Source organism: Trachypithecus francoisi, unplaced genomic scaffold (genome assembly GCF_009764315.1).
Source record: "Trachypithecus francoisi isolate TF-2019V2 unplaced genomic scaffold, Tfra_2.0 Lachesis_group17, whole genome shotgun sequence".
NCBI classification, from domain to species: Eukaryota; Metazoa; Chordata; class Mammalia; order Primates; family Cercopithecidae; genus Trachypithecus; species Trachypithecus francoisi.
The window spans coordinates 65975158-65992902 of NW_022681462.1; the positions used below are offsets into that span (position 1 = coordinate 65975158).

Sequence of the window (17745 nt, forward strand, 5' to 3'; positions counted from 1 at the left end):
CTGTTCTCAATAAGCCCTGCCCAAATTGCTCATCCATGAGCAGAATAAATGTGGTTGTTTGCAGCCAATAAATTGTGGATGGTTTGTTTTGTAGCAATAAGTAAACGGATCATGCACATGCATAGTAGAGCACAGAGGAGAAGCAGCAGGATCCAGTTCTAAGACCTTGTGTTCCAGAGTCACGTAGTTGATTACGCATTTTCAACTCTGCTGTGTGCTTGCTGGGAAAGTTATATACCCTCTCGAGACTGTTTTGTCCTCTGTAAAATGGTAAGATGGTAAGATTGATTGTATGGGTGTTGTATTAGCTTGCTAAGGCTGCCATAACAAGATACTATGGACTGGATGACTTAAACAACAGAAATTAATTTTCTTATGGTTCTGGAGGCAGGAAGTCCAGTTTCTTCTGAGGCCTTTCTCCTCGGCTTGCAGATGGCTGCCTTCTTGCTGTGTCCTTGCTTCCCAGCATGTGCCTAACAATGTTCGCATTTCTTCTTCCATAAGGACACCAATCCTATTGGATTAGGGCCCACGCTAATTAGGATTCACTTTAACTTAATTACCTATTTTAAGGGTGTGTCTCCAAACACAGTCATTCAGAGGTACTGGGGATTAGGACTTCAACATAGGAGTCTTGTTGAGTGGTGGGGAGTGGGTAGATACAGTTCAGCCCATGACGATTGTTACCAGGATTAAATGAGGTAAAACAAACATAAAGAATAGGTTATGGGTGACACATCAGGAGCGTTTAATAAATAATGGCCATTATTATATATGTGACGTCAACCTGATTAATTATACCTGATACATGCAAAAAGGGGAACACCACTATGTATGTCCCCGGGGAAGCTGTGTACTCCTCTCACTTGGATGATAAGAGAAGACAAGCTCTCTACTAAGCACACTATGTCCCTCCAGCTCCTAACCTGGGCCCCTTGCTTAGTGATGGTGGCAAGAGAGGGGCTAAGGAGTCCCCTCTGGAGGGAGGAAGCAGCATTATTTCTTGACCCTCAGAGACAGCTGCTTCCTTTGGGGACCCTTGGAAGGGGCTCCTTGTTTAAGCCTGGAAGATCCCAGGGTGGTATCAGATAAGGAAAGACCTGGGACACTGTACAAATCAGAAGTGACTCTGTCTGCAGTTGCCTGGGTGCTCCAGAACTGACCCTTGGAGTCATCCACACTGGAGACAATTTGGAAAAGGTATTTTCGAGAGAAAGTCTCCATGCAGAAAACCTTTCTGCCAAGTCCTTTGTTTTCCTAATGTTGCCGCAGTGTCTGGAGCTGAATTTTTAAAATGGCATTTTCCTGGAAAGGATTTTTTGGTCTTTTTTGGAAATGTCTCATGTAAAACAAGATCACCAGTGGGCCATTGAGTCTAGTCTCCCCGGGCGAGCTTGGGAAATGGCAAGTGGGGGGAGGGGAAGTCTGGGTGGGAAAAAGAACAAAAGACAAAGTTGGAGGGAAAGCGGGATGTGACAAAGGGGTCAGCATTCCTGTGTTAGGAATAGGCTCAGAGCTCCGGATTCATTCCACTGGGTAAGGCATCGTGGCGGGGAGGGAGGGAGGGGAAGGGGCCCTCGACAGCAGGGCTATGGGAACGTCCCCTGAGAGCCTCCATTCACCACAGAAATAGACCTATCCCAGGGCCTGCCCCCTCCTTCACTCCCTTGTGTGACATAGGTGAGAAGGCAAGAATGATACAGCAGGGCCATATCTCTTCCATCAGACTGGATTTCCTTCCTGAAGAGAGGAGCTGTAGGTGGCATTCATTCTACGGCTCTAAGAGGGTTGACTTGTATCTTCCCATCAGACTGGAGGGTCCCCAAGTACAGGGACCCTGTCCCTCCTTGACCTAAGGAATCCCTAGAGCCGGGAACCTCCTTCCCTTCCTTCTCTCTGTCTCCGTGAACTCACTGTGTGGGAGGAGCTTGGTTTGTGACCTGCCTGACCCAGTGAGCTACTCACAGTTGCATCTCCACCCTTAGAAGCACAGGCAAGATATGTTGACTGAAAGTCATTGCCGTGAGCAGCTTGTCGCCACCTCTCTCCAGGCCCAGGGCCATTTCAGTGGCCAAGTGGAATTTCTGTGGCAGGAAGACTCTTGGAAGCTCTTTGCAGAGTTGGCTTTCATTCTCTAGGCTTCTCTTCTGTCCACTCCTCAGCCTGCTTGTGCCTCTCAGGCCCGGCCGGCCTCAGGTCTCCTGGGTTTTTGGTGACCCTGGGCCTCAGACTGGAATAAGGACAAAGAGCAGAGGAATGGGTAGATAAGAATTACTGAATCTCTGAATTAAAAGCCACTCTAGGGGTGGTTTTCTCCATTTTTTTTTTTTTTTTTTTTTGTCTGGAAAGTAAATTCGTACAGTAGACACTTAAGAACAGCTGTTCTGTGCCAGGCTCTGCTTCAGACACCAGGTACATAGTGGTAGACAAAGCAGTCATGGTTCCTGCCCTCATGGGGCTAAGTGTCTGATATTTGAATATTTGGACAATAGTCTCATTGAGTAGCCATACAGATTGTGCTTAGAAAACCATGTTTTTGGAGTTCTCCCTCCCTCCCAAGGCAGCCCATTTCAATTTTGGACAGCTCTGAAAGTTATGGTGTCCCTCCATAGATTGAGTCAAAGTCCTTCCCCTTCATAACTTCCACTCACTTGTCTCCGCCTACTTTCACATCTACCCAGGGCAATAAGCCTGTTCCCTCCCCTCTGAAAATCCCTCACCATGGTGGTAAACCTGTTAGTTTTTCTTTTGTTTTATTTTTGGCTATATTATTAGGTATATTTGTGCTTAGGGGTGTTTTACTTTTCTGGAGAATTCTTCTTTTTATCATTTTGTAATTGTTTTCTTTATTTTTTCTGACTTTAATATTGCTTCACCACTTGACTTCAAAGTTGTGGGTTCCTACCACCCTCCCATTTCAATAATTGGCTGGAAAGGTTCAATAATTGGCTGGAAAGGTTCACAGAACTTTGGAAGATGCTTTACTTACTATCACTTTTTTTGGATAATGACCACTTGGTATATTTTTTCTGATCTCATTTCAATAATTCTGTGTTACTATATTTTAAGTGTGTTTACTAGAAAAACCAAAAGGCTGAATTTCTTATTTGATCTTAGTGTTTCTTTTAAGAAGTAATTTTAATTCTTTATATTTACTACATTGATTATTAGAACACAGTTATGACTGGTATATATTGATATCTTAATGTTTTTGTTTTAATCTCTTAGCTTCTTTCATTTCTTTTTTCTTTCTGTTAGTATATTGACAATTTTCTATTTTTCTCTCATATTGTTTTAACAGTTGCATACATTTGAATTCTCTCCTTTGAGTGGTTATCCTTAAATTTTTAACATTTTGTGAATGCTACCAATTTTAAACTGTTTTTACTTACAACACTTCTGACACCAAATGGGTGGGTTTTTTTTCCTCTGCTCACAACTGTTTCCAACTTTCTGGGCACCAGCTGGGTGTCCTACAATTCAGTTCAATTCTGACACTTACTGACTGAAGTTAACGTCGGACTCGACAGGTTTACGGGCTCACTTCAGGTGCCTATTACAAATTGGGTGCCCAAGATACTACCACTTCTGTTTGACTTGGCTACAAAGTTGTGGGTTCCCACCACCTTCCCATTTCAGGTTTAATAATTGTCTGGAAGGGCTCACAGAACTCTGGAAGATACTTTGCTGACAGTTTTTTTTTTTTTTTTTTGTAAAGGAGCAGATGAATGGCCAGATGAAGAGACACATAGGACAATGTCCAGCAGGGTCCCAAACACAAGACTTCTGTCCATGTGAAGTCGGGGTCTGCCATCTTCCCAGCACATGGATGTGTTTGCCAACTCTGAAACTCACTGAACCCCTTTGTGTAGTTTTTAATGAGAGTTTCATTATGTAGACAGGATTAATGAAATCATTGGCCATTGGTGGTTGAACTCAACCTTCAGCCCCTTTCCCTTCCCTGGAGGCTGTGGGTGGAGTGGGGCTGAAAGTTTCAAACCCCTAATCCTGCCTAGGTCTTTCAGGTGACCAAGACTCCTGAATCTGTCCACATACTGTCAACTACCAGTCCCCTTATTAACATACAAAAGATACTCACCACTCCATAGATGCTAAGGGTTTTAGGAGGTGTGTGCCAGGAACCAGGGACAAAGATCAAATACTGATTTTTATTGTATCACGCTGCAATTTAGGTTTATACTTGGCTGTACATCATAGAAAACAGTGGATTAAACATCTAGGGGTTTATTTTGAAACGAGAAGACTGGAGTAAAAAGTTCAGAGCTAGTACACATCTTTAAGGATATCATCAAGCACCCAGGTTTTTAAATTTAATTATCCTTTTCTCTTACCCTTAGTATGTGACTTTGTCCTATCTTCGTGGTCGCAGGGTGTCTGTTGTTCCTCCAAGCATTTCGTCCTTATTTTAGGTAGGAAGAAGAGAAATGGGTAACGGATAAAGGGCAAAGCATTCTTTCTGGAAGTCAACCATCAGGCTTCTGTTTATATTTCATTGGCCAGAACTGCAATACATTGCTACCTCAGCCTCAAGGGAATCTGGGAAGGTATGTATTTTTAGCTGGGCACAGTGCTGCCCTATGAAAAATCAAGATTCTATTAAAGAGAGACTATATACTGTGAGTTGCTATAAGTATACACAATTCATGCATATGACTGTAACAATTTTACAATTAATTAGACTCTATGTATCCTTAGGATGCTCTTATTTTAATTACTCCATCCTAAATTTTATGTTACTAGTATTTAGCATTTTAGGTCCACTTTGGTCTTGTTTGTTTGTTTTGTTTTATGAGATTGGTCTTGTTCTGTTGCCCAGGCTGGAGTTCAGTGGCACCATCATATATGGTTCACTGTAGCCTCGAATTCCTGGGCTCAAGTGATCCTCCTGCCTCAGCCTCCTGAGTAGCTGGGACTACAGGCACACACCACCACACCTGGCTAATTTTGTTATTTTATTTTTATTTTTTTATTTTTGTAGTGACAGCGTCTTTTTATGTTGCCAGGGCTGTTCTCCAGCTTCTGGCCTCAAGCGATCCTCTTCCTTTGGCCTCCCAAAGTGCTGGGATTACAGGCATGAGCCACCGTGCCCAGCCCTGCTTTGTCTTTAAATGCCATAAAAATCAGACAGTAGTATTGTTACCGCTATTTTACAGTCAATTCTTGTTTAGATTTACTCACATGTTCATCCATTTCTTCACTTACCATTGATTTTTCCACTCTACTCCTTTCTCTCAGCTCAATTTTCTTCTAGAAGTGATAAATTCTCTTGTAGTTTTCTGAAGATGTGATTAAAAAAAAAAAATCCCCACTCTTGAATGATAGTTGATCTTGGCTGGGCATTCTACAATGATAGCTTTTTTTTTTTTTCTCTAGCACAGAAAAATTATTCTATTGGGTCTCTGTTTGCTGATGCCAAGTCTGCTATTTTTTCTTATGAATGATCTCTCTTTAATTCCTGATGCTGTCTTGGCTCACTGCAAGCTTTGCCTCTCGGGTTCACGCCATTCTCTTGCCTCAGCCTCCTGAGTAGCTGGGACTACAGGCGCCCACCACCACGCCTGGCTAATTTTTTGTATTTTCAGTAGAGACGGGGTTTCACAGTGTTAGCCAGGATGGTCTTGATCTCCTGACCTCGTGATCCACCTGCCTCAGCCTCCCAAAGTGCTGGGATTATAGGCGTGAGCCACTGCGCCTGGCCTCCTGATGCTTTTATAATTTTTCTCTCTCAGTCATGTTCTGAAGTTTCACTAAAATGAGCCTTGGTGTAATTTTCTACTTAGGTGTCTTGCTCAGAATTCCAAGAGCTTCTTCAGTTGAAGCTCTATGCCTTTCATCAATGTAAGGATTCTCAGCCATTACCTCTGAATATTTCTTCTCCTTTCTTCTCTCCAATTTCTCCCTCTAGCATTCATATTAGATGTAAGTTGGACCTTCACATTCTATCCTTTATGTCCTATATTTGCTCTGCATATTTTTCTCTTTTAATTGTTTAGTGTTACATTCTGGAAAATTCTCCTCTCCTTTAGTTTTGTCTAATCTGCTATTTAATGAATCATTTGACTGTATCTTTTATTTACAGAAGCTCTAGAAGTTACTTTTTCAAGTTTATCTTTTTTAAGAAACAATGTTCTATTTGTACTTTATGGTTTCTGTTCTTTATTTCAGATTATTTTATTTTAAATTCTTGAGGTGATAATCTTCCTATTCATCTTCTAGTCTTTTTTATGGTGGTTCATTTCCTCAGGTGAGTTGTAATTTTTTGTTGTGAATTCATCTTTAGCTGCTTTTCCCCTTGGGATAGAGAGGATCTTCTGTAGAGAAGTTTTCTATTCTTCTAGAATTTCTCCATGTGCCCCAGGGAGACTGTTGAGGACAAATTCTTATATTAAGAATATAAGAAGAATTTTTTGATTTGGGATTCAAACACTAGATTGTGATGGCTAATTTTATGCATCAACGTGGCTAACCCATGGTACCCAGTTTTTGGTGAAACACCTAGCTTGGGGTTGCTATGAAGATAATTTTTAAAAGATGTGATTAATATTTAAATCAGTGGGCATTGATTACAGCAGATTACCACCCATAATGTGGATGAGCCTCATCCAGTCACTTGAAGGCCTGAAAAGGAAAAGAAGGAATTCTGTCTCTAGGCTGCCTTTGACTTGAGCTATGACATTATCTCTTCCCTGGGTCTCTAATTTGATGGCTTCTCCTGAAGATTGTGGATTTGCCAGCCCTGATAATTGCATGAGCTAATTCCTTAAAATCAATCTCTTTCCCCATCTCTCTATCCCCCATCCCTCCTCCCCTCATCTCTTTATCCTATTGGTTCTATTTCTCTGGAGAACCCTGACCAATATGCCAGGTGAGCAGTGTAAATTTGTAGAACACACTTGTGCTTAGTGTGGATTTGAAGTTTTGCGGGCTATCAAAACTCTAGCCTCTAGACATTAGGACCTATATTTGGATAAATATAATCTTGGACCATCAAGACATCAGCTGAGGTTTTCTACTCTGACTAGGAGTTTTCTTTTTAATTTCTGGCACCTAGAAATTTTACTTTATTTATTTGTTTATTTATTTATTTATTTAGAGACAGAGTCTCGCTCTGTTGCTCAGGCTGGAGTGCAGTGGCATGATCTTGGTTCACTGCAACCTCCACCTCCTGGGTTCAAGTGATTCTTGTGCCTTAGCCTTCTGAGTAGCTGGGATTACAGGTGCACTCCACCATACCTGGCTAATTTTTTTTGTGTTTTTGGTAGAGATGGAGTTTCACCATGTTGGCCAGGCTGGTCTTGAACTCCTGGCCTCAAGTGATCCACTTGCCTTGGCCTCCCAGAGTGCTGGGATTACAGGTGTGAGCCACCACACCTAGCCAATTTTACTTTATTTTTATGAGCTTAGCTATGTTTGCAAAATCTTTCCTTCTTTCTTTCTTTCTTTCTTTTTTTTGCTATGTATTACCAATATTTTAATGGGTTAGTAGAGGGAGTGGAAGTCCATGTTAGCTCAGTGTGTACTGTTTCTGAAAACTGAAAATCTGACTGGGTTTTAGATTGTTGAAAACAGCTTTCATGTTCCTCCCTAAGACTTCTCTAACCAGTTGCCCTTCACATGATGAGGTGCGTTATCTCCATTGGACTTTTCTTCTGCTGTCCAGTTTGTTCATGTGCTTCCTGAAGAGTGGGACCCCAGCCAAAGCTGCGTTCCTCACTTGTGGTTAGACTAAGAGGTCAGAAGCCACTGTCACTCTACGTTCTGGATTCCACACTCTTCCCCATGAGGTCTTAGGTTCCAAGAAGTCTTTGGGCTAAAACATCATAGTGTTGGCAAAGAATCAGCTTCCAAAACCTGTAGTGGGTGGAAAAAGAGTAAGAACTGTCAAAAGAAGCTGGGAAGTGTGAAAGGGTAACTAGGATTTGGAGAAGTTAAAGTAAATGAGATGTGGTCCAGCCTGTGGAGCCCTGCAGGGACATTCCTAGCCCTTTCTCAGGACAAATCATTTCATGGCAGAAAGCTGCAAGAGACAGCCTCTGTTTTTTTTTTTTTTTTTTTTTTTTAGGTTATTATTTGCATTTGGTCTACTTTTTTTCAGGCTTAGATTTTTTTTTTTTTCAGGATTTTGTGCAGGCACCTTAAATCTCTGTTTAGAAACCTTGCTGTGTTCTGTTTGGTGTGTTTTGTTCTGATAAGCCTGGATTTTATAACTGCCAGGTCTTTTGTAGAATGGCTGGAAGCAGGGACCTGTAGTCTGATGAAGATAGTTGCTAAGGAATAATTCATTTAGTGTAGATTAAGAATCACACCAGTTATCATCTCAAAAGGGAAGGACAGAGGGAGATGGAGAGAGGGGGAAGGAGAGAGAGAGAGAGAGAGTTATCAGGTAGAGAAAACCTGCCATGTGACCTTTCCAAATCCCTTAACCTCTCTGAGTCTCAATTTCTCTGTCTGTAAATAGAAAGCATTTGACATTGACTCCCCTGCCTCAAATGATCTGAGCTCTGATTTCTCTGGTAGCAAAAAAAAAAAAAAAAAGACAGTGATGTAGGGTTGTGCTGCTGGGAAGAAAATATGCTGCCTGCCTGTCCGCCTGCCTGTCCGCCGTCTGTCCCTCCCTCCCTAGTTCCTTCCTTCCTTCCTTTCTCTTTCTTCCCTCCTTCCCTCTCCCTTTCCTTCTTTCCTTTCCTCCCTTTTTCCCTCTTTCTTTCCCCCTTCCCTTCCCTTCGCTTCCCTTCCTTTCTCTTCCCATCCTTTCTCTTTCTCTTTCTTTCTCTTCCTTCCTTCCTTCCTTCTTTCTTTCTACAGATTCTTGCTCTGTCGCCCAGGCTGGAGTGCAGTGGCATGATCTTGGCTCACTGCAACCTCCACCTTCCGGGTTCAAGCAATTCTCCTGCCTCAGCCTCCTGAGTAGCTGGGATTACAGGTACCTGCTGCCACATCCAGCTAATTTTTGTATTTTGAGTAGAGCCAGAGTTTTACCATGTTGGCCAGACTGGTCTCGAACACCTGACCTCAGGTGATCGACCTGCTTCGGCCTCCCAAAGTGCTGAGATTATAGGCATGAGCCACCGTCCCCAGCCACATATTTTGCTCATCTTGTAGCTCCATGTCTTAGAATGGCAGTTTTAAATTCTCAAAGTAATAGTAAGAGCAGAATTTTCTCTAGTGCTCACAGTGGGCCCAACACTGTCCTAAGCACTATATCAGCCTGTCTCATTTAATCCTCACAACATCCGCATGAGCTAGGTACTGTTATTATCTTCATGCTGGAGGTAAGAAAACAAAGACACAGAAAAGTTAAGTCACTTGTCCAAGTTCCCACAACTAGAATGTGCAGGAACTGGATTCAAACACGAATCATGGGACTCTAGCGTTCGTGCTGTTAGCCCATAGATGTCAGAGCTGAGAGGCAGGGAGCTTGGGGGAATTCAGAAAAGCCATGAAGATACTTTTTTGTTTGTTTGTTTGTTTTTCCAATGGAGTCTCACTCTGTCACATGCCACCACAACTGGCTAATTTTTTATATCTTAGCGGAGACTGGACTCCACCATGTTGCCCAGGCTGGTCTTAAACTCCTGACTTGGGTAATCTGCTCATGTGGGCCTCCCAAAGTGCTAGGATTACAGGTGTGAGCTGCCACACCTGGGCCCATGAAGATACTTTAAAAGCCCTGGAAAAAGAAAGAATAAAGGGGAGACAGCATAGAATGGGGGATTTGACTTAGTCTTGATGGGAAGGCATCTCAAGAAAGTATGTATTGAGGTGGGCTCTGGGGGAGAAGAAGGTGTTAACTAGGCATGGCAAGGAAGAGCCTGGCAGGCAGAGGGGTTGGATATGCTGAGGGTACACAGTGAAGTCAGGAACTGGAAGATGTCTATGCACTTGGGGTTCAGAGAATGGGGGAGTGGGACAAAATAAGGCTGGGCAGGGGCCTGCCCATTCAGGGCTTTCTGTGCCACTGTGTGTCTTAGGGTTTCTCAATCTTACCACAATTGGCATTTGGGGCTGAGTTAGTCTTTGCTGTGAGGACCACCCTGTGCAGTGTAGGATGTTTAGCAACATCCCTGGCCTCTACCCAGTAGGCATAATAGTATTCTGGCTCTGAGTTGTGACAACCAAAAATGTCTCCAGTTATTGCCAAGTGTCCCTCAAGGGGAAAAATTGTCCCTGGTAGTATATCACTGAGCAAGATATTTCACTCTCTTGGTATCCTTTCTCACAAGATGTCTACACAATGGACCCTGAGTCACAGGGTGACTTTCTAGACATGGGTATTGACTTGGGTCTCCTTTGGCCAGGTTGCACCCCAGCCCATCCAGGTAGGTACAACCTCTTGGATTCCCTCCTTGGAACCTGCCACGCTCAAGCACAGGTATTATCGTTGTCAGGGTGGACAATGCTGAAATTAGTGCACTGAACTAGGAAATGAAGACCAGAAAAATACATCAGGTTCAGAGCAAAAACAAAGGGTTTCTTTACAACCAGGCCATCTAATGTTTCGGCACAATACGATACTTTCCCAACTTGCCCAGTCCTCTTTCTCCTGAAACCAACGTCAATATGTAGTGCTTAACAAAGCAGGCCTTTTACAGAGAAAATGACCTTAAATCACAAAGAATAGAAACAAGATACTTGGCATAAATGGTAATAATAACCAGATTCCTGTGAAGGGCTAAAATATTGCTACTTTAGTCAGTGATTGTTGTGGGAATTTGTACTTTTCAAACTCAATATCGAGCCCTTCTGAAACTTTTTGTCAAGTGTTTTCTGCTGCTGCCAAGTAACCCAGGGAAAAGGAGAAAGTTGTTTTGTCTACTGTGTTTCTTCTATCACCAGAAAAATCAAGTTCTACGTGGGTTGTTTTTTTCCTTTGTCTTTTTTTTTTTTTTTTAATGGCATGAGTTGATGAAAATGCTATAGTCTGCCCAACCCGAGATGTCCTTGAAGGATGATGTTTATCTAGGAGCTATCCTGGGCCTTCTGTTTTTTTTTTGTTGTTGTAGAAATTCTGACTTCCCTTGCCTTCAACCTGTAGGACTTCCAAGCAGGGCACAATTTGACTAAAACATCGTAATGCCAAAAAGATTGTCCAAAAAGAAAACTGTGCACTAGCCTTATTCACATTTCCTGGCCTGTTCCCCTGATTACTTGCACCTCTGACCTGAGATCATGACCTCTTCCAGACGAGCTGGGTCCTGCCTGGAGGCCACCCCCTCAGAGGCAACCCTGCTCAGAAAAGCCACTTTGTCTCTTAACCTGGAGATCATTTGGGGCAGACTGTGGCTCTGGGCAGGGAGCCAGAGCACTCTGTCCAGATCATAACTAACTTCTAGTTATCTGTCTCTCCTGTTAAATGATTATCCCTTTTTCACAGTTGAAAAAGGAGGCAACTCAAAATTAGAGTTGAACTTAAGGCAAAAAGTCTGTGGTGTCAACAACCACCACCATGATACTAGTAAATATTAAGTAGTTATTGTCAGCCCTGTTAGGTGGTCTGTGTACATTGTCTCATTTAATTATTACATTAGCTCTATGAGGTAAGTACTATCATTATGCTCATTTTACAGATGAGAAAACTGGGGCTTAGGGAAGTTAAATAATTTGCTCAAGGTCACACAATTTTAAAGTGGCAGAGCCAGAGAATTCAAAGCTGAAGTATTCCTTGTGCCCTCTACTCTTTGTTGCCTCTCTTGACCCTTTTAGAGACTTTACAAAAATATTTGGAGGAGGCTCATGGTGTTTCTAGAGAATTCCACCTTTGGACATATGGAAGTCTTGATAACAAATCTTAAGTATTTCTGAAAAAGTTGATCTCATGTATGGCTTTTGGGCTGTGCCGGGATGGGCATATTCTCTGCCCCTTATTTAAATTATGTTGATATTCATCCAGACGCTGTGGCTCATGCCTGTAATCCCAGCACTTTGGGAGGCTGAGGTGGGTGGATCACCTGAGGTAAGGAGTTTGAGACCAGCCTGGCCAACATGGTGAGACCCTGTCTCTACTAAAAAAAAATTAAAAACATCAGCTGGGCATGGTGGTATGTGCCTGTAATTCCAGATACTTGGGAGACTGAGGCATGAGAATCACAGGCTGAGGCATGAGAATCACTTGAAACTGGAAGGTGGAGATTTCAGCGAGCCGAGATCGCACCACTGCACTCCAGCATGGGCAACAGAGCAAGACTCCTTCTCAAAAAAACAAAACAAAAACAAAACAAAAAAACCCCCCAAAATCCAAAGAAAGCTTTATAGTTATAAATATCAGTTTCATTGACCAAGTTTATCATCATCTTTGTGGATACTATTTATAAAGATAATATGGATTTTTACCTCTTGGCATCATGGAAAACCGAGATGATATCACTGGGCTTTGGTTTCTTTATTTGTAAATGAAGGATTTGGGCAGCTTGATCTCTATGGTCTCTTGCCTTTACACTCCGGTGTGCACACGGACATATGTACCTGTGAAGCCCACTTAAAGACCTGGCATCCCCTTCATGAGGCATCAGTCATGGCCCACTGGCTCCCAAAATGTAGAATTCAGGTTCCAGGTGGCCAGTCAGCATGTCTGAGGATTTGTAAGCCCAGTCATCTAAGCAGCTGGACTCTTTGCCCAGGAGGCTGCTGTCCACATACAGCCTCCAGCCCTCAATATAGCTCAGGATCTATAGATCCTGTTTATAAACAGTGACAGGTATAAACCAAACTAGTTTGCCTTCAAGGAGCTCCTACCCTTCTTAGGGAGGGCACTTGAACCAGTCTTTTCACTCTGTAGGTTAAAGAAGAACCTGAACCCAGTCCCCATCTTCCGTGGGCCACAGAAAGACCAGGTCGTAGAGCTACCATTCCAGGCATGAGTTTCCTAGGGACAAACTTGCCATGGAAAAGGCCCAAGAGAGGAAGCACGCGAAGCCCAGAGTAAAGGAAAGAGGGAAGGATGATGGTTAATCCTGTTTAATGGTTAATTCTGGGTATCCTGGTTAATCCGGGGGCCTCAGAAGATGACCCATCCCAGACAGTTGCCTCCCCACAAGGTCTGTTGGTACTGATCTCATGTGCGGGTAAAGAAGGACCCAGGGGAGGAAGAATGGGCTTAGCTGAGCACATTCACACATATGAGAGAAAACTTTGCCACAATGTAGGAAGGATCAAGTGGGTGTGGGAAGCCAAGCTGGTCATTGTCCCAACAATCCTGTTGCATAAGAGGTAAAGAGAAGAGAAAAAAGTAGTCATCTAAAATTGACTGAGGTCAAAATTATGGCATCCCAATTGGAGGCAAACTGTGATAGACTTAAAAAGATTGGAAAGTGTTTGTTGTGTGGTGTAAAGCAGGGGTTAGCTTGCAAAGTATAGCCCGTGGGCCAGATATGGCCCATTGGCCTGTTTCTATAAATGCAGTTTATTGGAACATCCATCTACTCATTTATGTATTACCTGTGGCCACTTTTGTGTTGCAATGGCAGAGTTGAGGAGATGCAACAGAAACCATCTGGCATACAAAGCCTGAAATATTTACTATCTGGCCCTTTACAGAAAAGAGGAAAGGACACATTGTTCCAAGTCCTGGATCCACAACTTTGGATGCATACTAGCTTTTGTAACCCACCTTTCAACATCTGAATTTCTCATCTGTAAAATGGGGCACTATGTTACGTGTGCCCGCTAACCACTTAATTCACTGAGGAGTTAAGACACTGAATGAAACAAGTAAACGAGTTACACAAATGCAAAGTGTTATTAGGGCTGTTTTGTAAGTATTTGGCAAAAGAGAGAAGACAGAGAAAGTTGGTTTTTTTCTCCAATGGGGCTAAAGAGAAAATAAATAAGAAAGGTTGCCAAAGGGCATGTGTACCCTTTTATTTGTGTCAGTTAATGTATAGTTTCCAGTCAATGGAAGCTTGGTTATTAAAATTAAAGAGGAAGAAATAAAATTCACAGCCACTTTGAAAGGACTGAAGAGATTCGTTAACAGTGAGGTACAGTCACAGCGGGTACAGGTACAGGTCTGAGGTGTGCTGACCAACCTGGGAGCAACAGAGTGGGACTGAAGGAAGGGAAGAATAAGAAGACAAATCAGGAAATATCACCTGGGATATGTTTATATGAGCAATCATTCACTGTTTATCTGGAATTCAATTTAGCTGGACGTCCTGTATTTTTGTTTGCTAAACGTTGCAACCTTCCCACACCGTGAGTGGTTTTGGTAGGGCAGCCAATCACAGGACTCTGCTCCCTGATCACGGGGCTTGTTGATGTTCAGTCCTGAAATTCTGAATCTTAAGGAGAGAGAAATGAGGAGAGAAGGCAGTTGGAGCTGATCGTTTGATGACAATGTTCCAGAAGATCTTCAGAGCTGTCCAGTTCTGTCTTTTCCAGGACTGTAGTTCAGGCTTGCTTTTAATTCTCCAAACTATGCCATTCGTTTCCAATCTATCCCTTTCTGTTCCTTAAACTAGTCAGGGTTAGTTTCTGTTGCTTGCCGTCAAAGAACCCTAACCCAATATCTCAAGACACCCAAAACAGTATCCAATAAACTGTGGGGATGGGTAAAGGGGTGGACAGAGAGGGGAGGAGATTAACTAGGGAAGGCTTTTTTGAGTGTAGATCTGGACATAGGCAGAAGAGGGGTTGGGGGAGTGGTGAGAGTATTTTCAGAATCTGGCGAGTTATTTATATCTGCTATAACAAGAAGAAATAGGGAGCCACTAAAGGCTCTTGAGTGGGGGAAGGACTTGATAAAAATGACATTCAATTTAAAAAAATATTTCCAAAGTTGGCCTTTAAGTGTCTTGGAGGGGAAAATGGTGGCAGGGAAGCTGGCTGGGGGGCTGGCTGCATGGTCCAAATGATATTCCAGGGGTCTAGTGTGTAGGAGTGAGGCACTAAGGATGAAGAGGAAGAGAAAAATGACAAGAATCAGCTTAGAAGGAGACTGTGGGATTTTAATGACTTTCTGGTCATGGGGAATATCCAAGAGCAGGGAGGGAAGGGCTCCAATTGGGTCATGAGCTGCAGTAACTCAGCCGTAGGGGCTCCATGACCATAGGCTTCCCAGGACCTGTGGCTGCAGGGTGGGCCCATGGTGGGGGCAGTCTGAAAGGAGCAGCTCTTGGAGGCCCTTGGGCCCATGATCCTCGTTGGCTGCGTCTCCACTCTGGGGGAGGGCTGTGGTGAGTACAGGCTGCAGCCGAAAGTGACAGGGATGATTAAAGGGATGGAAAATCAGGCCCATGAAGAGAGGTTAAAGGACTGCAGCTATTTAGCCTGGGGAAGAGAGGCAGTCATGTAACAGCTCCCTTCAAGTCCATGCAGGGTGACTGGTAGACGCGTGCTAGGCAGCTGCCCAGCGCAGCTGCCCAGCACAGCTGCATATAGGGGGAGAGAGCACCCCTGGAGCGAGCACCTCTGCAGCGAGGGAAAGGCATGCTCTTGGGAGGAGGGAGGCAGAGGCATAATTATAAAGGCTCTTTTGTGGTTTCTGAAGGCCCCTCTCCCCTCCCCTTTGTTTTTTGCATCTGTCATTATGCTGTGCAAACCACAGCCAGGCCTCTTGACAGCACCAATATCTGCTTTCCTGAACACTCGGAAGGTAATGTGGCTATAAAATTGACAAGTTAGATAAATACCAGTACAAAGGGTAGACTGTGTGTAGCTTTGTGCAGCCTTCTGACTGGTCTCCCAACCCGACCCGGATAAATCCTCTGTCTGCATCCCTCCGGTCACCCCCAGCCTCATCCATTCCATCTGGGCTCCTTCTGACGGACTCCCCAGGAGCTCACATTTGCTCGGCCTCTTTGTCTAATTTGTCACTTTGACAACGTGAAAGGTCTTTTATTTCTTCCCAGGTCAAATATGTTTCATTTCACTTAAAAAAAAAAACCTTATTTTTAAAGCTTTTTTTTTTTTTTTTTGCCTGGGTCACATTCTTGCTGTCTTGGCTGTGCTGCCACAATTTTCCTGGAGGAGGCCCCAAAGCCCCTGGCCCACACTCCTCAGATCGCTGCTACGGTAACTGAGGGCCTACTCCTGTGGTGACTGTGTTGCCTTGATCCTCAGTGGAGGCCATGTGGGCAGCATGGTCACGGAAGGAAGGCAGCTTCTGAAGTCTACATTCAGACACTTCAGAAATGGAGCTGGGCGGGGTGGGTTAGGGGATGGGAGGAGAATGGATGGGGCAGGAATGTTAGTCAGGATTCACCACCAAAGTGTTGGAATCTGGCTGTCCAAAAGCCCAGAGCTAAAACTTACTTGGTTTTGGTCCTGTTGTTAATGAATGGAGGGTGTCAGCAAACCACACTCAGTGTTAGCCCAGTCTCCTGAGTGGGTGAGGAGAACCTGGAAGCCAAATCCCCACCAAGAAGTTCTGTCAAGAAGCAGGGAACTTAGACCTCACCAGATGCCTGTGGAGTGACAAGAGATCACATTCACCACCGACAGCCTCCAGCTTATATCCTAGCAGCGATCGAGGAGGTGTGGGCAAGAGATCTTTGGGGCCTCCTCTGGGAGAGACTGTGGCTTGCTGGATCCATTTTTATGTGCTGTGGCCAAAGCAGCCGACATGGATGGGGAAGGGGTACGGCAGAGGAGCAGGCACAGAGTCTGCTCATCCAGGGATTCCCAGACGAGCTGAGCCTCTCCCTAAACAGGAGTAAATGCTCTGTCCCCTTCTGCCAGGGATGTGGGGATGCCCTAGGGGTAGGCCTGGTTCATACATCCTCTCTAAGTCCACAGCGTGCAGCACGGGGCTGAGCACCCAGCGAGCAGATGGCTCTGAGGCTGGCAGTTCAAGCAGTGGGGCCTCGGAAACAGAACTGCCTGCCATTCTCCAGCTGCGACTGCCCTCCTCCGCATCTGCCAAGTGGGCATGACTGGCACCCACCTCTAGAGCTGTTGTGAACATTGAGTAGCACCACACATGACCTGGGTTTGGCATGCTTGGCATGGAGTGAGACCCGATAATGTGAGCTACCATTGTATTAATAATTTATTTTCAATATGACTTCTTGAATGGAATGGATGAAGCAAAGGACGAGACTCAGCAGGAAGGGCTGGGCTTCTGAAACCTGATCATTTCTCATTTTAATGCTGCTCCCTCACTGTGGTCAGCCTGAGTGGGATCGGCTGGCCCAGCCTTTGTTTTACCTTTGTTGCCATCTCTCTTTGTGGGGGTTCTTTCTCTTCGTCCTCTACCTCCTCCTCCGCCTTACAAGCAAAGGGTAAGGCATGGTTCTGAATCTTTGGTTCTGTAAAGAGGCATGCCCATCTCTGTGCTGGATTCCACTGGTAAAATAAGAACAATTCCTATTATTTTCTGTTCCCAGACCTTGAATGTGTCAGGCTTCAGGTTCACTTCCTACATCTCTCCACGTCGCCTGGATCTGCAAGTAATTTAACCTTGTTTTCATAGAGCGCAAAGACGTTCCGCTTGTTTACACTGGAGACAAATTTTCCTCAATTGACGCAATCCTATTGATTAAATAATGACCTTCTTCCTCATTTAAAGGTAATTTCGGTTGGTATCATGACGTGGAGGAAGAAAATGAATGCCTTTTCTGTCTTGCTGTCTGAAGGGCAGGCAGTGAGGGCCGACTCCCAGAGCTCTGGGCAGGACCCTCTCATTTTTCTCACCTGTTCTGGAGCTTCATCAGGCGTTGGAGTGGGTCTGGTGCTGGGACCTCTTGAGGAGGTTGGCTAAATAGGACCAGCTTTGATTAGGGAAATTAA

At 44.1% G+C, this 17745-nt stretch overlaps 1 long non-coding RNA gene across 1 annotated transcript; it reads right to left on the reverse strand.

Moving 5' to 3' along the window:
• Window positions 1–732: 732 nt before the first annotated feature.
• On the reverse strand, window positions 733–17394 carry LOC117062996. The gene is made up of 3 exons (XR_004428659.1): window positions 17164–17394; window positions 4353–4420; window positions 733–2230 (listed from the first exon to the last, which is right to left on the reverse strand). It is a non-coding gene; the product is annotated as an uncharacterized LOC117062996 (long non-coding RNA).
• Window positions 17395–17745: the final 351 nt, after the last annotated feature.